Here is a 19,884-nt window from a genome sequence, read left to right as displayed (position 1 = left end):
GAGTACGGGAGGCGTGTGAGTAGACCCCTATGCATGCTTATTGGTAGGCGAGCCATTTGACCTCCATCCTCCGCCCACCTCTCTCCCAAATTCTCGATTAATCATGCCCGAGCCCCTGTTTTATAGGCGCTTAATGGTGTGGCTATGTCTCACTAGACTAAGATTTAAGAGAGAGAAAAGAAAATCCGAAAAGAAAATTTTGCACGGATCTTGATGTAAGATCTGACGGACATATATAGCATCGACTGAGACTTAGCAAGACTGATATAAATATAATGACGATGGCAATGGATAATAATTGTATTACATATTTAGGAAGATAATTAAAAACGCCACATGCGCCAATGCCCGAAAGACACAAGGGCAAAAGAAGAAGGAAGACGCAAGCAATGATCTGGGTCACTGCTCTCTACTTTCTTGATGCGTTGCTGCAGGGCGCGAGTTCCTCCAACACCTTTCTTCATCGCCTCCACAACTAGTTCTCGCTGCGAGCGGCGATGATCTCTTTCATGTCCTGAATATGTTGCTTGGCAACAGCCACGGATTCCTCCACCAGCCTTTGACACTCGATGCGGAGGATGGCATTCTTGTCCATAAGTTTCTTGACGATGACGCCCGTTTTCTTCAACAAGGCAGTGGTCTCCTCGTGCTGCTTCGCCCTTAGCAGGTCGCGCTCAGTGCAAAGCTTTGCGTTGTCATCCCTTAGTCCCCGGAAGATGCCGGTAGCATTATCAAACGAGGCATTGATCTCCTCCTGCAGCTTCACCCAACCATAGATCTGATCCATCATGTTATTGAGCGTAGCACACATGCACCTGTGAGAGTACTCGCCTTCCCACGAGAGATCTTTCTAGGCCACCGTGATGCGGGAGGATGTCTCTGCTGCATCCGCGGTACGGCAGGACATCTGTGCTGCTTTCAAAGTGCAGCTGGACCTCTGTGCTGCTTCAGCGGCATGGCGGGACCTCTGTGCTGCTTCGGCGGCATGGCGGGACCTCTGTGTTGCTTCGGCGGTGCAGCGGGACATGTCGGCTACTTTTGCGGCGAGGCGGGACATCTCTCGTCCTTCCGCTTCCATGCTCGCCTCTCCCTAGTAATTTCTCGACCTGTAACTCATGCGGGTCATGGCAGACGCAAGGAACAACGAAGAAAGACTTGTTTGTTTTTGTTGATGAGGAATTGAGGAGGAGTCATCTTGGAGTAGGTAGTATTTAAAATCTAGTAATAAGCTGCTACGTGGGAAACCGTTTAGGTTTTGATCGGTGTGAACATGTTTGCAATTAAATATAGCATGGTAATTTGGAAAGTGACAGGAAGCAAGCTCAAAATTTATTGACAGTTCTAGTTTCGAAGTGCGACACGATTCCCGGATGGCGTAACATGGCCACACATTCTCGGATGCGTACATGGCGTTTGCACCATAGGATGCACCGCAATCGGCGATGTCAGCACACGACTTGTTCCATCAAATGTGCACGCTCGTTATTCCCATCACGCACACTTCTTTTAATTAGAATGTCTGCCCGTCTAGCACATAAACCTTGATCTGTCTGACCATTCCTGTTTGTTGTGGCCAATCGCAAATAGTTTGTCTGTGTGAAGTGTATGCCGTCTATCAGACACACCTTGATATGGCTGACCGTTTCTGTTGTTTTCGCTCATCGCAAATAGTTTATCCGATTGAACTGTATGCCGTCTATCACACACACGTTGAGCTGGTCGATCGTTTCTGTTGTGTTGCCTAATCACAAACAGTTAATCCGACTGAAATGTATGCTGCATATCGCACACACCTTCATATGGCTGACCGTTTATGTTGTTACGCTCATCACAAACAGTTCATTTGAGTGAACTGTATACCACGTATCGCCCACGCAACTCTAATCTATATGTGTTTGATGTCTCCGCTATCGCAAACAATTCGTATCATTTTTGACAGTTTTCTTACACCAACTTTTGCGATTAATGCATCGCACACAATTTCGTTGAAGGGTCTCTGATTGTAGTGTTGCATTAGCAACATCCTACAGTAGTGATTGAACCAACTACAAAGCACCTCTCCCACTGAAGATAGATCAATCTAGTTAGCCAAACCAAACGGATAGATCGGGGAGAAATACAAAGCTATCATAATCAAGCATAATAAAGTTCAGAAAAGACTCAATTACTTTCAATGAATAATCTGATCATAAACCCACAATTCATCATATCCCAAAAAACACACCGCAAAAGAAGATTACATTAGATAGAACTCCAAGAAGCTCGGGGAGATTATTGTATTGGAGATCAAAGAGAGAGAAGAAGCCATCTAGATACTAGCTATGGACCTATAGGTGTGTGGTGAACTACTCACACATCATTGCTAGGGCAGCAAGGTTGATGTAGAAGCCCTCCGTGATCGATTACCCCTCCGACATAGTACTAGAAAAGGCCTCCAGATGGGATCGCGGAACAACAGAAGCTTGTGGCGGCGGAAAAATTGTTTCGGGTTGCTCCCTGGGGGTTTCCAAATATTTGAGAATTTATAGAAGTGGAATTAGGTCAGACAGAGCCACGTGGAGCCCACAAGGCATCAGGGCACGCCTACCCCCCAAGGTGCGCCCTGTTGCCTTGCCGTCTCCTCGTATGTCGTCTGGTCTCCTCCCAAAGCCTCCATGGTCTCTTTTCTCCCAAAAAAATTGTCAAAAAGTTTCATAGCATTTGGAGTCCGTTTGGTACCGATGTTCTGGAAAACCAAAAACAGCCAAAAATAGCAACTGGCACTAGGCACTAGGTTAATAGGCTAGTTCACAAAAATGATATAAAATTGCATATTAAAGCATATAAAGTATCCAAAATTGATAATATAATAGGTTGAAATAATCAAAATTTATCGATACGTTGGAGACTTATCAGGTGGTCGCGTTTTCAAAAGTGATCAAGCAAGCCGACCAAGGACTTTATTTAGAGCTACAGGGTCTAGGTCATAGACATCTCGAAGTGCGTGTTTCCTTTCCTTCCTTGAGATGTGGGTGATGTAGATCATATTCACATCCTTGACATCGGAAGGGAACTGCTTCTGGCCTTCGTTGCTCGGCCTCCGAGGTTCATCCTCATCGTCGCTGCGGGACTGGCTTTTGCTCTGGCCTTCGACTGCCACCTTGACGGCCTACTTGATGACCTAGCAATTCCGGTTAGTGTGGTTGGTCGGCTTGTCCGAAGTTCATGAATTTGGCAGAGCCTGTCGAGAATTTTGTCGAGCGCGCTAGGACAGTCCTTATTTCCTTTAAAGGGCTTCTTTTTCTGGCCAGCATTGGCCGCTACATCCACGGCATCACTGCCGCTATTTTTATGTCGGCGCTTGTTCTTATTGCACCTAGGCTTGCCGTTGCCATCGCGCACCTCCGAGGGTCCAGCTTCGTTGCCATGAGAGCTGTGAGCCAGCCAGTTGTCCTCGCCTGCGCAAAAGCAGGTCATCAGAGAGGTAAGGGCTGCCATGGTTCTTAGCTTGTCCTATATGAGCTATCATACCAACCATTCATCCCGGATACTATACCGGAAGGCGACGATCACTTATGCATCAGGACAAACAACTATTTGGTTCTTTTTAGTTAAGAACCGATTCCAAAATTTCCTGGCCGACTCGCTAGGCTGTTGAATGATGTGGCTGAGGTCATTGGTGTCTGGAGATCAGACGTAGGTGCCCTGGAAGTTTACTCGAAAGGCACCCTCGAGCTGCTCCTAGCTCCCGATAGATTTGTCAGGTAAGATGTTGAGCCAATGCCTTGTCGATCCCTTGAGCTTCACCGGAAGGTACTTAATAGTGTGGAGGTCATCTCTACTAGCGATATGAATGTGGAGGAGGAAATCTTCGATCCACATAGCCGGGTCAGTCATTCCATCGTACGCCTCGATGTTGATGGGTTTAAACCCTTCGAGGAGCTGATGCTCCATGACCTTGTTTGTAAAGCATATCAGGTGTGTGGGGCACTGGAAAAGGAACCACCTCATCCCAGACATTGGTTGGCATTCGAGCATATGCTTGCTCCTGGGCCCTCCCATACCTGTCCAACCAGGCCTGGTAGCTGACCTATGTAGCAGGCGCGTGTCCTTGTGATCCATAAATGGATCGAGCTAGAACCAGGTTTGCGTTTTACTGCGTTCGCAAATTGTTCGACTCGGGGTAATGGATTGGGTCGTTGCCTTCACGGCGAGGTATCATTAGAGGATTTCTGTTTTCCCCTGTCGGCCTGTCTCACTCTCGCCCCCTAGAAGGGAGATTGGGTTGATCAGCTCGGTCGTGCCTAATTGGCACATTCTCAGCTACTTCATTGTTCAAGTCAAGAAGCAAATGCCGATGTTGGTAGGATTTGGCTTGCCCCTCGCATCGTGCCTCAAGATCTTGATCAACTGCGTGCATCTCTATGCACTTGTCATTAAGCGTATTTTGATCAGCGAGAAGTTGCTGCTGCTTTTTCTTTATGCTCCTGGTGGTTGCAGCGAGGCGCTGCCGGAATCCCTCTTGCTCGTACGGGTCCTCGGGGACAATGAAGTCTTGGGGTCCGAGGCTCACATCCTCCTCAAATTCAGGAAGGTAATCACTTTTCTCCTCAGCCTTGGGATCCTTGGGGTCCCTGTTGCCGATCTGAGCGGGAGTGGCGTTATTGCCATTTCCCTGGTCGTCGACGTTGTCAGGGGTGGGGCCATCAGTCGTGGCTGCCATGTTGTTGGTCTGGGTGTTGCCCCTGCCAGTGCCTTTTGGTCGCCTACGAGGGCGTCGACGTCTGGGTGGATCTTTCAGCGTGTCCACCATATAAACATCATAGGTAGACGTCGAGGCCCAATTGTCGGTGTGGGGTGTGACCCCTGAAAATGCCGCCCCCAATGCAGCATTGGCATTTTCATCCATATCAGCTGCCTCATCGGAGGCGTAGTTCAGGACGTCAGTTAAGTCCTTGATTGTAGGACTAGGTGAGTGGTGGGTGGGATGTAAATTTCCCTAGCATCATCTTTACATCCGATCCTATCATAGACCGAGGACGAGATCACTAGATTCTAAATCCGGTCTAGGATCTCGTTTATCTGCGAGAGATCTCTTTGATCCATGGCCTGTCTGTAAGCCAGGTCGAAATGAAATATGCTCTGTGGGTTGCTTGGCTGCCTTAGAGTTGTGGCTGGCGAGGGTTGACTCATAGTCGGCCAGCGAAGAGATATGGATTCAAATCTAATGCCGGTACCAAGTTCGGACTTGACTCGAGGTCAAAATCTGATGAGACAGCAATCGGGTCTACGCTTGAAATCGCGTCTGACGCGACGATGGCCAGACCCATACTCGACGCTAGCTCTGATGAGGCATCCATTCTGAGCACCGGATTATGGGTCAGTTGCGGGGTCAAAGCCAGTGTGTCTGAAGAGTTCGCAGGCCAATCTGGCATCCAGGCAAAGAGGGCGAGGTCGCTGTGGGAGTCGGCGGTGTACTCGAAACATTTGAACATGATGACTTGGTTCAGAATGAAGCTTTTGACGCGGTCGAGGTGGCCAATCGAATTGGCGTGCAGGACGGTGTTGCTGAAAGCAAAAAGCTGACCACGGACGAAGGTGTCACCACAGTTGATGTCTGCAGGCGAGCCATCGATCCTTTTCAATCACACAGCGGGCCTCTCAATGAAAGAACCAATGCCGGTACTAAAACCGGCGGATCTCGGGTTGGGGGCCCCAAGCTGTCGATCTCGGATCAATGGGTAACAAGAGACGGAGGAGACATTAGTTTCCCAGGTTCGGGCCCTTTCGAGGAGGTAAAACCCTACGTACTGTTTTGATTGTATTGATGATGATGTATCGAGTACAGGCTTGATCTAACTCGAACTCGTATGTTGAGTTCTAACCCTAAGGTAGGTAAATTGTGATCATCCCTCTACGGACTAAAACCCCTTTGCTTATATAGGTGCTGGGTATCTAGGGTTACACATGGTCGGTTGCCAACTAGGGATAAACATGCCGACAGGCGAAGTAGTCCTTGAAGTACGTGCCAAGTCTTTGGGTGAGTCCATCTTGGTCATGTATAAGATCGAGGCTTCTATTGTCCTCCCTTGTGACGTCGGTGGGCCATAAGCTCGGCCCATGGACTGTGGGCCAACTAGGTTCGTACCCCCTAGTCCAGGACACCAGCGTGAAGCCCTTGGAAAATGGTTCCTCAGGAATGTGCGGCTCGAAGCATGTCGGGCCGGTAGAACTTTCCCCCTTCAAGGCCAGGGACCGTGCCAGCCGCTCGATACGGTGGCGAGCGTCTTGCTCGTCATGAGGGGCCCGCGGCCCCAGCCGCTCACTTATCGCAGGGCGCGCAGCCGGCCCTACGAATGCCGGCTGGCCCCAATGTGCAGGTGGGGGCTGCCGTGCCGGCCAGTGGTGTGCTCCGACAGCCGGCTCGTTCACACGGCTGCTGACAGTCGGCGGGTCGCGGATACCTCTGCTCCGGTTGCCCCGCAGCCGGCTTCTTGTTGCCGTCCGACAAAGATGCTTGTTGTGTCGGCTGAGGGGCCCCAGCCGCCCGCCGGTCGGCCAGCTCGAGAGGAGGGGTCCCAGAGTGAGAAGCAGATGACTGTTGAGGCAGTACCGATTGTGCCTGCTGCTGGTTCGCGGTAGCCAGAAGATCGCGAACATGCTGCTGCAGCAGCAACTCCTCACATCATCTTCCGCCCTCATGTTCTTGACGGGGGAGCTGTAGGTGGGTCGGGCTACACCCAGCATCTGGCTAATGTCTTGCCCCAGCGTTGCACCTCCTCTAGCCGGCTGGGCCCCTCGCCAGTCAGGGTGAAGCCGTGGGCGGAGTTGTACTCACGCAGTACAGACTCCAGCCGGCACTGCGTGGTGGCAAGCCCTATTGTCAGTGTCAAAACCGGTGGATCTCGGGTAGGGGGTCCCGAACTATGCATCTAAGGTCGATGGTAACAGGAGACAGGGGACACGATGTTTACCCAGGTTCGGGCCCTCTCTATGGAGGTAATACCCTACTTCCTGCTTGATTGATCTTGATGAATATGAGTATTACAAGAGTTGATCTACCTCGAGATCGTAATGGCTAAAACCCTAGAAGTCTAGCATGTATGACTATGATTATTATTCTTGCCTCTACGGACTAAGCCCTCCGGTTTATATAGACACCGGAGGGGACTAGGGTTGTACAAAGTCGGTTACAGAGAATGGAATCTTCATATCAGGACGCCAAGCTTGCCTTCCACGCCAAGGAGAGTCCTATCCGGACACGGGAGAGAGTCTTCGGTCTTATATCTTCACAACCCATCAGTCCGGCCCACGTACTATAGTCCGGGCGCCCGAGGACCCCTTAATCCAGGACTCCCTCAGTAGCCCCTGAACCAGTCTTCAATGGCGAGGTGTCCGGTGCGCAGATTGTTTTCGGCATTGCAAGGCGGGTTCCTTCTCCAAATACTCCAACATAGTCTTCGAACACAACGAACGTGTCTGGCTTTTACAAAACAAGAACCACACACCATCGCAGAGAGTATAATATTTCACGAGTCCAATCCACTGGCAACTTTTTATAGCGTGACACCACGTCACCACTCGGTTATTATATCGAACCATTTTTTAGCCTGTCGCTCCACGTTCCGAGACGCGGTTTCATTGGCACGTCTTGTCGCAGCAGAGATCGTGTCCCCTTATTATGGGATCCTCATCAACACGCGCGTGGGTATTCCAACCGTCCGGTTGGTATGATTCCTTAAGAATAGGCAGGTTTTAAGGTTCAGGAGGAGGCGTTCGATATTCATTGCCTTTATAAAGGGACTAAGACCTTTTTGCTTCTTTACGCCAAACCTTTCCTCAACCTCTCCAACCTCGAGCTCCAGCACCCAAGGTTCGATTGCTTCAAGCTTCCCGGTCATGTCCGAACCCAGCCCTCAAGGTCAGTGGGTGGCTTCCTCTGTCACAGAGGAGGATATCGCGAAGCTCCGGGCGCCAAGATACCTGACCGCGGAAATCCCCCACAGGCTCCCTGCTCAAGGGCAGGTTATTCCTACTCCCAGATCCAGCGAGAGGGTTGTATTCATCTCCCACTTCCTCCAAGGGCTAGGGTTCGCTCTCCACCCCTTTGTTCGAGGGCTCATGTTCTATTACGGGCTAGATTTTCATGATCAAACTCCGGACTCCTTTCTTCACGTTTCGGCGTTCATTATCCCGTGCGAGGCTTTCCTCCGTATTCCCCCACACTTTGGCTTGTGGCTCAAGACCTTTAATGTGAGGCCGAAGGTAGTTGATGGGAAACAAGCGGAGTGCGGTGGTGCTACAATGAGAAAACTCATAAACGCTCCTTGGCTAAAAGGATCCTTCATAGAATCTTCCGACTTATGGCAGCAGGAGTGGTTTTACATCACTGAACCCCGTGGTACCAAGTGGGCAGCTACACCTGCGTTCCGATCTGGCCCTCCAATTCAGCTTGCATCATGGGTCAATAAGGGGTTGGACTGGGGATCAATTGACGAAGTGCAGACTCTACAGAGCCGCATCCGGAGTCTCCTGGAGAAGAACACCGAACTCATCAACGTGATTCAAGTAATGTTAGTTCGCCGGGTCCTCCCGTGCCAGCGACGACCCCTCCGCATGTGGGAGTTCAATCCAGAAGGACCACGAACCCTTTAGCACTTCTTCGGCATGACGCATAGAGGAATGCGGAAGTTATTTTTCGGGACACGAAAACAGTGGCCGGATACTACAGAGGATATCGGCCTTGACTGCAACCATCTGAATACCTTGGTAAGCACTCGACTCCCGAACACAGCTCAGTTAAACATTTCATAATAAGATACTGAGAGAACCATCTTCTTCCAGGGCTGGATAAAGAAGGCAGAGTGAATCAGGTGTTCGGCTCCCCTTCCTGAAGACTCAGCTAGTCCCGTGCTAACAAGGATGCTGGTACCAGCACCATACCAGATGCCGGTGAAAGAGGACAATAAGGAGAGCGAGGGAGCCAAAGGTAGCCTCCATTCTGAAGGTACACCAAACACTATGTCCGGAGAGATTAAGGCTCCCTCTTCCGAAGACAAAAGAGAAGGAGGAGCTGACATCCTTTCTCCCCATGGTAAGAAAAGGGCTGCCTCCGAAGATTGGGAGGTAAAGGCTCCTAAGCGAGGCAAGACGCCCCTGTCAGGCGGTTCGGCTCGGAAGGCGACATTGTCGCACAGTTCCTCCATAAGGACAAGCCTTCAGCCAAATCGTAAGCGAACAAAGGTGTTTTAAACATATCTTGTTCCTTTTCCTATTACCAGGGTGACATCTAGAATACATGTTTTTGCAGTCCGGCACACAGTCTTCCTCAACAATCCTCCTATTTGGGGGATCTTCTTACGGAGATGATGGAAAACGAGACGCCTCCACAAGCTTCCTCACCCAACAGGGTGGACGACATCGAGGTGTCGTCCCGGAGGATCTCGCTCGATCGACATAGGATAATGGAGACAACGTCCCAAGGTGAAACTTCGGCCGCCCCGGGTCCGGGGTATGCGGTCCCTACGGGGATTAACAATAAAGGCGCCAGACTATCCGGCCTACCACCGGAGACGACTCTAGGGTCAAGCAAACATATCCTTCCAAAGGGAGTCCGTGCTCCCACAGCTGGCTCACTACAAGATATAGGGCACCAGAGCCTTGATGCTCGCCGGGAATTCCTCGAACTTAGATTCGTACCATCTCCGGGTGGCGAAGCTTCGGCTGACGAGGTAGGCTGCCGTGCCGAAGGCCATGGCGAGCGCATAAACCGTCTGCGAGATCATCGCGAACCCGAAGAATCCGGTGATCTCGAAGAGGTAGTGCGGGCAGGTGACGAACTCGAAGAGCCCGTCTTTGGGGATCTTGTACCCCGTATCGTCGTCACCTCCCTTCCTGAGTTGCGAGAGGAGGTAGTGGTTGTAGAAGTTGCCGGCGATGCCAATGGCGAAGAGGAGGACGCCTGGGTAGAGGAGGTCCGTTGTAGGGTCAGGGAGTCCGACGGTGAGGTGCTGCGCGTAGATCATGGTGATGGCGCTGAGCAGGTAGCTAGAGGAGATGGTGAGCGCCGTGTTGAGTGGCATGTTCCCACTGTAGCGGTGGATGAAGAGTACCATGTAGAAGAGCAAATTAAGTAGTGGTTTGAACTAAAACCAGGAAACTTATTTTGAAATGGAGGAAGTACTAGATTATAATGGAACAATATTCATGCCTCTACTGGAACACGATTTGTTTTCAATAAACCTATAAAAAATTGGATATCATCAAATTATTGTGAAGTTAGTCCTCGGGTTTTTCTTTCAGGTTTCAACTACCATTGAAAAAAAAATGAGACCAACCCAAGGGCTAACCCTCGTTGGCTTTTCTTTATAGGAGAAACTCCGTGAGCACCGCGCGTCCGTGCGTGCCGGGACTCGAACTCGGGTGGGCTGGCAGCAACCTCAGCTGCCCAGCCAACGGGTCGACGCCCCGTCCTCTTTCAACTACCATTGAACCTTGTTGAAAACAGAGATTTCTCTTCCTTGATTTTGCTTCCCATTTTTCAGTCAAAAGAGAGAAAATATTCAACTCCAATTCAAATAAAGTTTGATGAAATAAGTTTGGATTTTGTTTAAATTTGACTCAAATTCATGTGTCACCACAATGGATTGACCTAAATGCACTAAAATTCCTAATTTTCATGTCAATTCTCGTCCAAGATGTGAACCCCACTTCTATAACATGTCTCGGTCTAAGAAAAAACATCGTTGAAGTACATGATTTGCGATAGTTTTGGTGGCATCTAAAGGCCAGTTCTCTTAGTACTTTCTCTGTTCGGAAATACTTGTTAGATAAATCGATATATCTAGACGTATTTTAGTTTTATATACATCCATTTTTATCTAGTTCTTCGATGAGTATTGAGTATTTCGGGACGGAAATAGTATTTTTTTTTCCCGAAAAGAGTGTCTTTAAGAAAGAATTCTTGAAGCAAGACCTTTACCTCGAAGACACGCTTGAGGAAGTGGACGGCGAGCGCGGCAGCGAGGAGCTCGGCGCGCAGCCCTTCCACGGTACCCGGCACGACGAAAGATGCCGCGGCGGCGACTAGCGCCGGCGCGTAGGCCACCAGCATCCCGTCACGGCCCGACAGCTGCGCGCCACCGGTGCCTCCCTTCTTCTGCTGCTGTCCAGACACGACGTGCCAGAACTTGGAGTAGGCCATGTGCTGGCCGCGGAGCTCGGAGAGGCCTGCGGACGCCAGCGACGCGAACGACACCACCGACACCGCCGTCACGAAGGCCGACGCCGGCGGCGGGTACAGCAGCGACGACGGCCACATCTCTCTCTCTCGATCGTCTACTTGGCCTTGGTGTAGGAGCTAGCCCTGGATCGACCCTTGCGTTGCGCATCTCCTTGGTACTCAGGCCGTTGGTTTATGCTCAGGTGGTTGCCCATGAGACGTGGAGTCATGGGAGCCTAAGGAGTGAGTTATGATGGAGGATGCATGAGACACAGCACACGCACACGCGTATCTTTGCTCTACCCACCCGAAACGAACGGCGCGAATTAATTCTGCAGGCAGCATGCATATGCACACACGTACGGCCGTCCTATACATACACGCGGCTTACTACTTTGGTCATTTTCGTGATGTGAAAAAGACGTCGTGAGCCCACTGTTGAGTATATGTATTATACGTATATTGTATATTGGACCTGCCTCCTGATTCTTTGTCTAGTTGAAGTCCGTAGCTCATCTTTACGCATCATATATACGTGTCTATACATGAAGAGTAATATATCGTGCAATCATAATCTCATATCTGGTATCAGTTTCCTAGGTTTCTTTCTCGCTTCCACGCCGCCGTCTCCCCGCGCCGGCCGACGCCGCCGCCACCCCGCCGACGCTGCTCGCGCGCCCTCCGCGCCGGCAGCCGCCCGCTACACGATCCATCCGCCCGCCCGCGCGCTCGCTACCCCGAGCCAGCCGCGCCCGCTACCCGATCCCTCCATCCGCCCGCGCGACCGCTACCCCGAGCCAGCCGCGCGCCCGCTACCCGTCCTTCGCCCGAGCCGGCTGCCTGCTTCGCCCGAGCCAGTCGCTTTGATCCCGCTTGCCAGCCGTCGGATGTGCCCGAGCCGCTGCTGCCGCCCGCGCGATCCACCCGAGCCGCCGTGCGAGTCGTCTGCTGCCACCGCTCCACCCGAGCTGTCTGAGTCGCCCGCGCCGTCCCATTCCCGCCATGTCGTCCGTCACCTCCTCCGCGTCCACCAACTCCAACCCGTTCGCCGACGTCAACCCTCCCGACGTCAACGACATCCGCAACCTCAACATCTTCGAGCGGGTGCCGGTTCATCTCTCGCTGGCGGACTCCTCCTACTACACATGGAAGACTTATTTTTTCCTCGTGTTTCGGGAGTATCACCTCATCGACCACGTGGACGGCACCGTCGACTCCAGCCTCGTCCCCGAGTTCCATGACTGGTCCACCATCGACACCACGATTATCCGTTGGTTCTTCCTCACCATCTCGCCGGACCTCTTCCAGACGGTCGTGACGGACGGTGACGATGCCTGCGTCGTGTGGACCAAGCTGAACGGGCTCTTCATCGACAACCAGCTCCAGCGTCGCGTTTTTTTTGTAGCAAGAGCTTTTTTTATGTCACCAGGACAACAACTCTGTCGACGACTATTGTCGCCGCCTGAAGACTCTCGCTGACGAGCTCCGCGATATTGGCGGAAAATCGATGATGACCTCCTCCTCAGCACGCTCACCGTCGGGCTCAACGAGGACTTCGGCAACGCCGCGGCGAACCTCAGCCTCATCCCCAACCCGTCCTTCACCAGTTCGTTGCGTACCTCCGCTTGGAGGAGCGACAGATGAAGCAGGTGAAGGCGCGGGCCATCCACACCGCCCTCGCCACCGGCACCACCCGCGGCGCCTCCAGCCGCCCGGCCGCGCTCCAGCCGCAGCGCCACCCAGCGCCATTCCCGGCGCCACCACCGTACCTGGCCACCCAGCAGCCGAGGCTGCTCCTGCTGCCCTATGGGCCGCCTGCCCCTCCCGCCGAACGGCGCCGCGGGGGTCGACGTGGACGAGCATGTCATGGCGCCGGACGCGTGCGCGGCGGCGGCGCCACCTCCCGGCTCGGCGGCGAGTAGCCCAGCATGGCCTCTACATGGCCAGCGCCCCGCGCCGCCCTCCAGATGGTGTGCCGGGTGGGGATGAATGCCACATCCCACACCCACACCCAGCACGCAAATGTCTTCGTGTGGCCGCGCTCCTGGGTGCGGCTGTCGAGACGGTCGATGATGCACTTGTCGCCCAGGACCTCGGCCGCCCCCTCGAGCGACCAGAGGTGAAATGGCATCTTCTCGATGACGACGCGAACGTGAAGAAGGAACTCTTGGTGCATGGCGTGGTCGTCCTCGTGCCACGGCTTGATGTCGAAGATGACGCCGTCGACGTTGATGGAGCCCAGGTGCACGGCGTTGTCCTGGTGCGCCGGCAGCTCGAAGTGGACCAGGAAGTCTTCCAGGTCGTGGCACGTGACCCGCAGGAGATGCGCCGGCGTGCGCATCTGTGTGTCGAAGGCGCGCCCCACCGATATGGGGCTGGCGGCGTGGCGCTCCTCCGAGGAGACCAGCAGCACCGCGTGGCGACGAAGCTGGAAGATCTGGTGCTCCATGGCCGGCGACTCGATCACCACCTTGTGGCCGGACCGCGGCCGGCGCGACGGGTCGGTGTGGTGGGACATCGTCTTGTTCGTCGCCGTCTGGGGCGGCGAGGGGAAGCGAAGGCGCTCACAAACCGGGCCACGACCCACGCAGGAGCCCAGCTGCGCCTTCGCAGGAGCGCGCCCCCTCTTGCCCGGGCAGTCTTTGCCAATGTGGCCTGGAAGCTTGCAGTCGATGCAGTGGACTGGATCCCTACAATCTACACGGCGGTGCTCGGTGCTGAGGCATCTGAAGCAGAGCCCCCGGAAGCGCCTTAAGAAGGCCTCCCGCCCGGTGCTCGCATTGAAGACAGGCCGGTGGCCTTTGCGCAGCCGTGGGGCGTGGCCGAGGCCGCCATCATGGCGCCGGCTGAGGCGGCGATCTTTGCGCGACTGGACCTTCGTCCATCCGTCTCCAGGCCCCGAAGCGGAAGGGCTAGTGCAGGGGGAAGGCCGAACCACGATGGATTTGAGCCGTTGCCGCTCAGCAGGAGGGGACTGCGCAGAGACCGGGGTGGAATCGGCATTCGCGGCGTGGGAGCACTCGCCCCGGAGCAGGATTCGCGGCGGGGAGGCGGAAGTAGCTGTTGACGCAGCAGGAGGACGAGGAGAGACCGGCACCACCGACGGACCGCTGGATCTGACGAGGCCCGGCACCGAGGCCGGCAGGCCCCATCCCTCGCTACAGCGCGGGCTTGAGCAAGCGGAGCCGGAGGATCTGGACGAGCGCGAGCGCCCCGTGGCTTTTGGCGCCGGGGCGCATCCGGCGCGCGCCGGGATCTGGTGGCCGACGCGGCCGGAGTGGCCAGCGGCGCGGGGGCTGGTTGGGGCTGGTTCCTGGTCCTAAGCTCCCACCGTACCTATCTTGTTTCTGCTATATTTTTTGTTCATATCTCTATAAATCATTTCTTAATTTCCCGTCGCAACACGTCGGGTATCATCTAGTTCTTGTTAGTACATCCTTCCGTGATGGAAAGCTTTACAACCAACATGCAAGGAGTGTTCGTTACGTCATGAAAAGAGCCTGTGGTCTGGTCAGTGGGCGCACCTGATATTCTGAAGAAAAAACTAGACAAAGCTATGCAAAGATTCAAGCCACCTATCGACAGCTGCTATGAGTCCAACAATGATCGCCGGCGGCGGTGCAGTGCAGCGGTGAATCTCTCCAGAAGCAGAAGCATGCCGAGTGCCGACGACAGGCCAAACGTCAGCCTGAGAGATTCAGGGAACGTTCGCCCAGGTTCCATGGTGAGAAAACTGCCACTCAAAGACACAAGAACATTTTTTATTATAAGCGCCACTTGTGCGGACCTGGCCGTAAAACATCTATTGCTCTTTAGGATCACGGAGAAGAACCACTGTAGAAATTAAATGAATTTGAAGTTACTACAAAATAAACATTGTGAACTGGAGAAATACTAGTAGTGTCAGAGAAAGACTGAGTCGTGGAACAGATACATGCACGCTGCAGGTCTTCTAATGATGCTAATAGTAAGTACAGTACCTTGCAAATGGCGAGCACGGAGAAACGCGGCTTGTGCACCATCGTGACGGCCGCGGATTCACGGCACAGGCGCCGTGCCATCTCCCTTGCTAGCACCTCTCGCGCTGGCTCGGCTCGCAGCGCCGCCACCTCCCTCCGCGTGGCCGCCCTGTCTGCCTCCAGCGCCTCCACCCTCGCGTACAGCTCCAGCGCACCATCCACGCGCTCCTCTTCCGTGTACTCCACAGCCACGGCCTTGGTCGCGGCCGCGCACCCCATGTCTTTCGTGTACTCCAACTCCTCCGCAGGAGGCGGCGGGACCGACTTCTTGACCACCATGACATTCATGCCACTCTCGCCGCCGGTGCCGCTACTCTCCCTGTAGACCTCCGATTCGATGTGTTCTCCGGGACGCTCCTCCTCGTGGTAACAGTTCTCGTCGGCGGGGCGGATGCCGTGGGCGTGGAGTGTTGAGAGGAGAGAGTAGGGAGAATTGCACCACACTTTGATTGATCACAGGCAGGGGTATATGTACAGCTTGGAGCGGCTGGCCACTGCCTAGTGGAGATCATGGGGTGAACAACTATGTTGGACGTGCGCCACTACCTGGCAGCCACGATCTAGAGCACGTACGCGTACGCGAAGACTATACAGAACGCATACGCTACGGCATACAGTAGGCTAATACCCCCGCAGTCGCATCGTCAGCGGCAGCGACGCAAAGACTGGAGCGAAAATCAGAGAACACATCCGACGGCAGCCCCTTGGTCATGATGTCGGCGAGCTGTTGGCGCGTGGGCACATGGAGAACACGGAACTCGCCGAGGGCCACGCGCTCGCGAACGAAGTGGATGTCCAGTTCCACGTGCTTCGTGCATCGATGGTGAACTGGGTTCGCAGAGAGGTACACTGCAGACACATTGTCGCAGAAAACCAGAGTCGCCTTGGTGACCGGCGCGAAGAGCTCGCCGAGCAGCTGTCGGAGCCAGACGCACTCCGCCACGGCGTTGGCCACGCCGCGGTACTCGGCTTCCGCGCTGGAGCGCGACACCGTCGCCTGGCGCTTGGAGGACCAGGAGACGAGCGCGTCGCCAAGATAGACGCAGAAGCCCGAGGTGGAGCGCCTGGTGTCGGGGCAGCCGGCCCAGTCGGCGTCGGTGAAGGCACGCAGATCCAGAGTGGCGGAGGCGCGCAGATGGAGGCCGAGGTGAGCCGTGCCGCGGACGTACCGGAGCACACGCTTGACCAGCGCGAGATGGCACTCGCGGGGATCATGCATGTGTAGGCATATCTGCTGCACGGCGTAGGCGATCTCGGGCCTGGTGATGGTGAGGTACTGCAGGGCTCCAGCGATGCTGCGGTACGCGGAGGCGTCGTCCACACGGGGGCCGTCAGCGGCCGGAAGCTTGCTCTTGGTGTCGATCGGGGTCGGCGAGGGGCGGCATGTGTCCATGCCGGCGCGATCGTGAACCTCGTCCGCATACTGTTGTTGGCAGAGGAAGAAGTCAGCGGGAGTGCGCGTCACCTTGATGCCGAGGAAGAAGTGAAGGGGCCCAAGATCCTTCATGGCGAACTCGCTGGTGAGGCCGGCGACCACGCGGCGAAGCACGGCCGGAGTGGACGCGGTGAGCACAATATCATCCACGTAGAGTAGCAGGTACGCCGTGTCCGAGCCGTGGCGAAGCGTGAACAAGGAGGAGTCCGAGCGAGTGGCGGTGAACCCGAGCATCTTGACGAAGCCAGCAAAGCGGAGAAACCAAGCGCGAGGCGCCTGCTTCAGGCCATAGAGGGACTTGGAGAGGCGGCAGACGTGGTGTGGACGCGCACTGTCGATGAAGCCAGCGGGCTGGAGGCAGTAGACCTCCTCCTCCAAGTTGCCGTGCAGGAAGGCGTTCGAAACGTCGAGCTGGTGCACAGGCCAGCCACGCGACGCCGCCAGGGTGAGGACGGTGCGGATGGTGGCCGGCTTGACGACCGGCGAGAATGTCTCGCCGTAGTCGATGCCGGCGCGTTGACGAAACCCACGCACGACCCATCGGGCCTTGTAGCGGGCGAGGGAGCCATCGGCGTTGGTCTTATGCTTGAAGATCCACTTGCCGGTGATGAGATTGGCACCGGCAGGCCGCGATACGAGCTCCCAAGTACGGTTCCGCAAGAGCGCGTCATACTCGTCGCGCATGGCGGCGAACCAGTTGGGGTCCCGAACCGCAGTGCGGACAGAACGGGGAATTGGCGAGGGCTCGGCGGTGGTGACAGCAGGCGCGGCGTCGTAGTAGCATGGGTTCGGCCGGAAGATGCCGCGCTGAGCGCGGGTGACCATCGGCCGCGGGGCCGCCGGTGGTGACGAAGTAGCAGCGGCGACAGGCGCAGCAGGCGCCCCCGTGCTTGGGCAGGAAGAAGGCGCGCTGGACGCAGTGGAAGCAGCACCGCTCGCAGAAGATCGGACGACGGAGCTTGAATCCGCACTTGGCGCGCTGGGAGGGGAACGCGCGGAGCCGTCCGTCGCCGATCCCACGCTCGTGGTTGAACGCGGGGTTCCCGCGCGAGGCGAGGCATGGAGGGAGCCGTTCGTTGCCGATCCCACGACTGTGGTGGAACGCGGGGTTCCCGCGTGAGGTGAGGCGTGGGGAGAGCCGTCGGGTGGCGATCGCACCGCCGTAGTTGAACAGGGCGGCGCGCGCGCAATGGATGACCCGACAACGATCGGAACCTGCAAGACAGAGGGTGACGGTGCAGGCGGCGCAGCGATGTTAGGGGAGACAGGGACGGCAAAGGGGAACACTGTTTCATGGAAAACCACATGGCGCGACGTGACGACACGGCGAGAGATGGGATCGAAACAGGGATAGCCGCGGTGATCCGGGGGGTACCCGAGAAAAACGCAGGCCGCAGAGCGTGTGTCAAGCTTGTGGCGTGAGGTGGATGTGAGGTTGGGATAGCAGAGACACCCGAACACGCGGAGCAGCGAGTAGTCAGGGGCGACGCCAAGCAAGAGTTCATGCGGCGTGCAGGGCGAGCTGGTGCGGCATGGGCGACGGTTAAGGAGGTAAGTGGAGGTGCTGAGGGCCTCGGCCCAAAAACGGGCAGGCATAGACGCATGAATGAGCAGAGCGCGAACCCCGTCGTTGAGTGTGCGGAGAACACGCTCAGCCTTGCCGTTCTGTTGGCTCGTGTACGGGCAGGTAAGGCGGAAGTGAGTGCCATGGCGAGCGAGGAGACTACGAGTGGTGGAGTTGTCAAACTCGCGCCCATTGTCAGTCTGCAACGCGAGGATGGGGAGCTGAAATTGTGTCTGCACATAAGCAAAGAACTCAAGGAGTATTTGGGATATTTCAGACTTGTGTTTGACAGGAAACGACCATACATAATGCGTGTAATCATCGAGGATAACTAAGTAGAACTGATAGCCAGAGATGCTTACAATGGGAGAGGTCCATACATCAAGATGTAAAAGCTGAAAGGGAAACATGCTTGTGCTACTAGACGACTGAAACGGGAGACGAGTGTGTTTGCCCATACGGCAGGCATGACAGACATGGGGCGATGTCTTGCAGAACTCGAACGGGAGAGCAGCAGACGACGCACGCCCTGGATGGCCAAGCCGCTGGTGCCAAAGATCGGTGGTGACGGAGCCAGCGAACCACCGTGAGGAAGACGACGAAGCGCAGCCCACAGGGTAGAGGTCGCCGCCGGAATTACAGCGGAGAATCACCACCTTGGTTCGAAGATCCTTGACAGAGAAACCGAAAAGATCAAACTCCACAGAGACAGGATTATCATGACATAATTGACGAACAGAGAGAAGATTTATAATGATAGAGGGGCAAACAAGAACATTGCGGAGTTGGAGAGGAGAGGTCCCAGCAATAAGCGAGCCTGTACCAACATGCATGATCGGGAGGCAGTCACCACTGCCGATGATAACCTGAGAGGCAGAGAGATGGGGGCGAACAGAGAGGAGGTTACCAGGCGAGGAGCTCATGTGCGTAGCGGCGCCCGAGTCGAGGTACCACTCCGGCGTGGTGCCAGAGGAGGACGGGCCGGCGGTGGCATTGTGGAGTGCGGCCTGGAGCGAGGCCATGTCCCAGGCGGGGGACGGCAGCGAGGACGGACCAGCTCCTGGGTGGCCATAGCCGGTGGGTGCCCCGTAGCCAGGAGCGCCAGCGGCGCCGTAGCCGTACGGCGGGAGCGCGGGCTGGTGGGGCGCCGCAAACATGGCCTGCTGAGGGGGCATGCCAGGGCGGGGTCCCAGCACACCAGAGCCGGGAGCGCGCCATGCCACTGGCCAGGCCTGGACGAGGCCAGTCCACGAGTTAGCGCCGGGCGCCGGTGCAAGGACCGACGGCGGGCGCGGTGCAGGGCTGGGTGCAGGCGGTGCCTGAACGGCGGCACCGTTGCCACGGCCGCGGCGACGTCCGCGCCCCCGCCCACGGTTGTTGTCGGTGGACGGCGCGGGCGAAGGGGGCGCGACCCCGCGCGCGGCGACCAGCACGTGGGAGGACTGCAGGCGCGCCGACTGCTCCGCACGGTGCTCCTCCAGAAGAAGGAACGAACGCACCTGGAGAAAGGAGGGCAGGGGCACCTGCGAGGTGATGTGGGGGATCGCGGCGTGAAACTGGCGGTTGAGGCCGCGAAGGAGGTGGAAGATCTGGCGCGTCTCCGTCACGGGCTGCCCAAGATCGCGCAGCTGATCAGTGAAGGACTTGAGTTTGGTGCAGTACTGCA

At 55.6% G+C, this 19,884-nt stretch overlaps 1 pseudogene; it reads right to left on the bottom strand.

Moving 5' to 3' along the window:
* Positions 1-246: 246 nt before the first annotated feature.
* Positions 247-11,445, bottom strand: LOC123052827 (3-oxo-5-alpha-steroid 4-dehydrogenase 2-like; annotated as a pseudogene).
* Between the last annotated feature and the right edge of the window lie 8,439 nt (positions 11,446-19,884).

Source organism: Triticum aestivum, chromosome 2D, assembly GCF_018294505.1.
Source record: "Triticum aestivum cultivar Chinese Spring chromosome 2D, IWGSC CS RefSeq v2.1, whole genome shotgun sequence".
In the NCBI taxonomy this organism is placed as follows: Eukaryota; Viridiplantae; Streptophyta; class Magnoliopsida; order Poales; family Poaceae; genus Triticum; species Triticum aestivum.
Note: the sequence above shows the minus strand (reverse complement) of the source record. Positions and strands in the feature narration are given on the sequence as shown.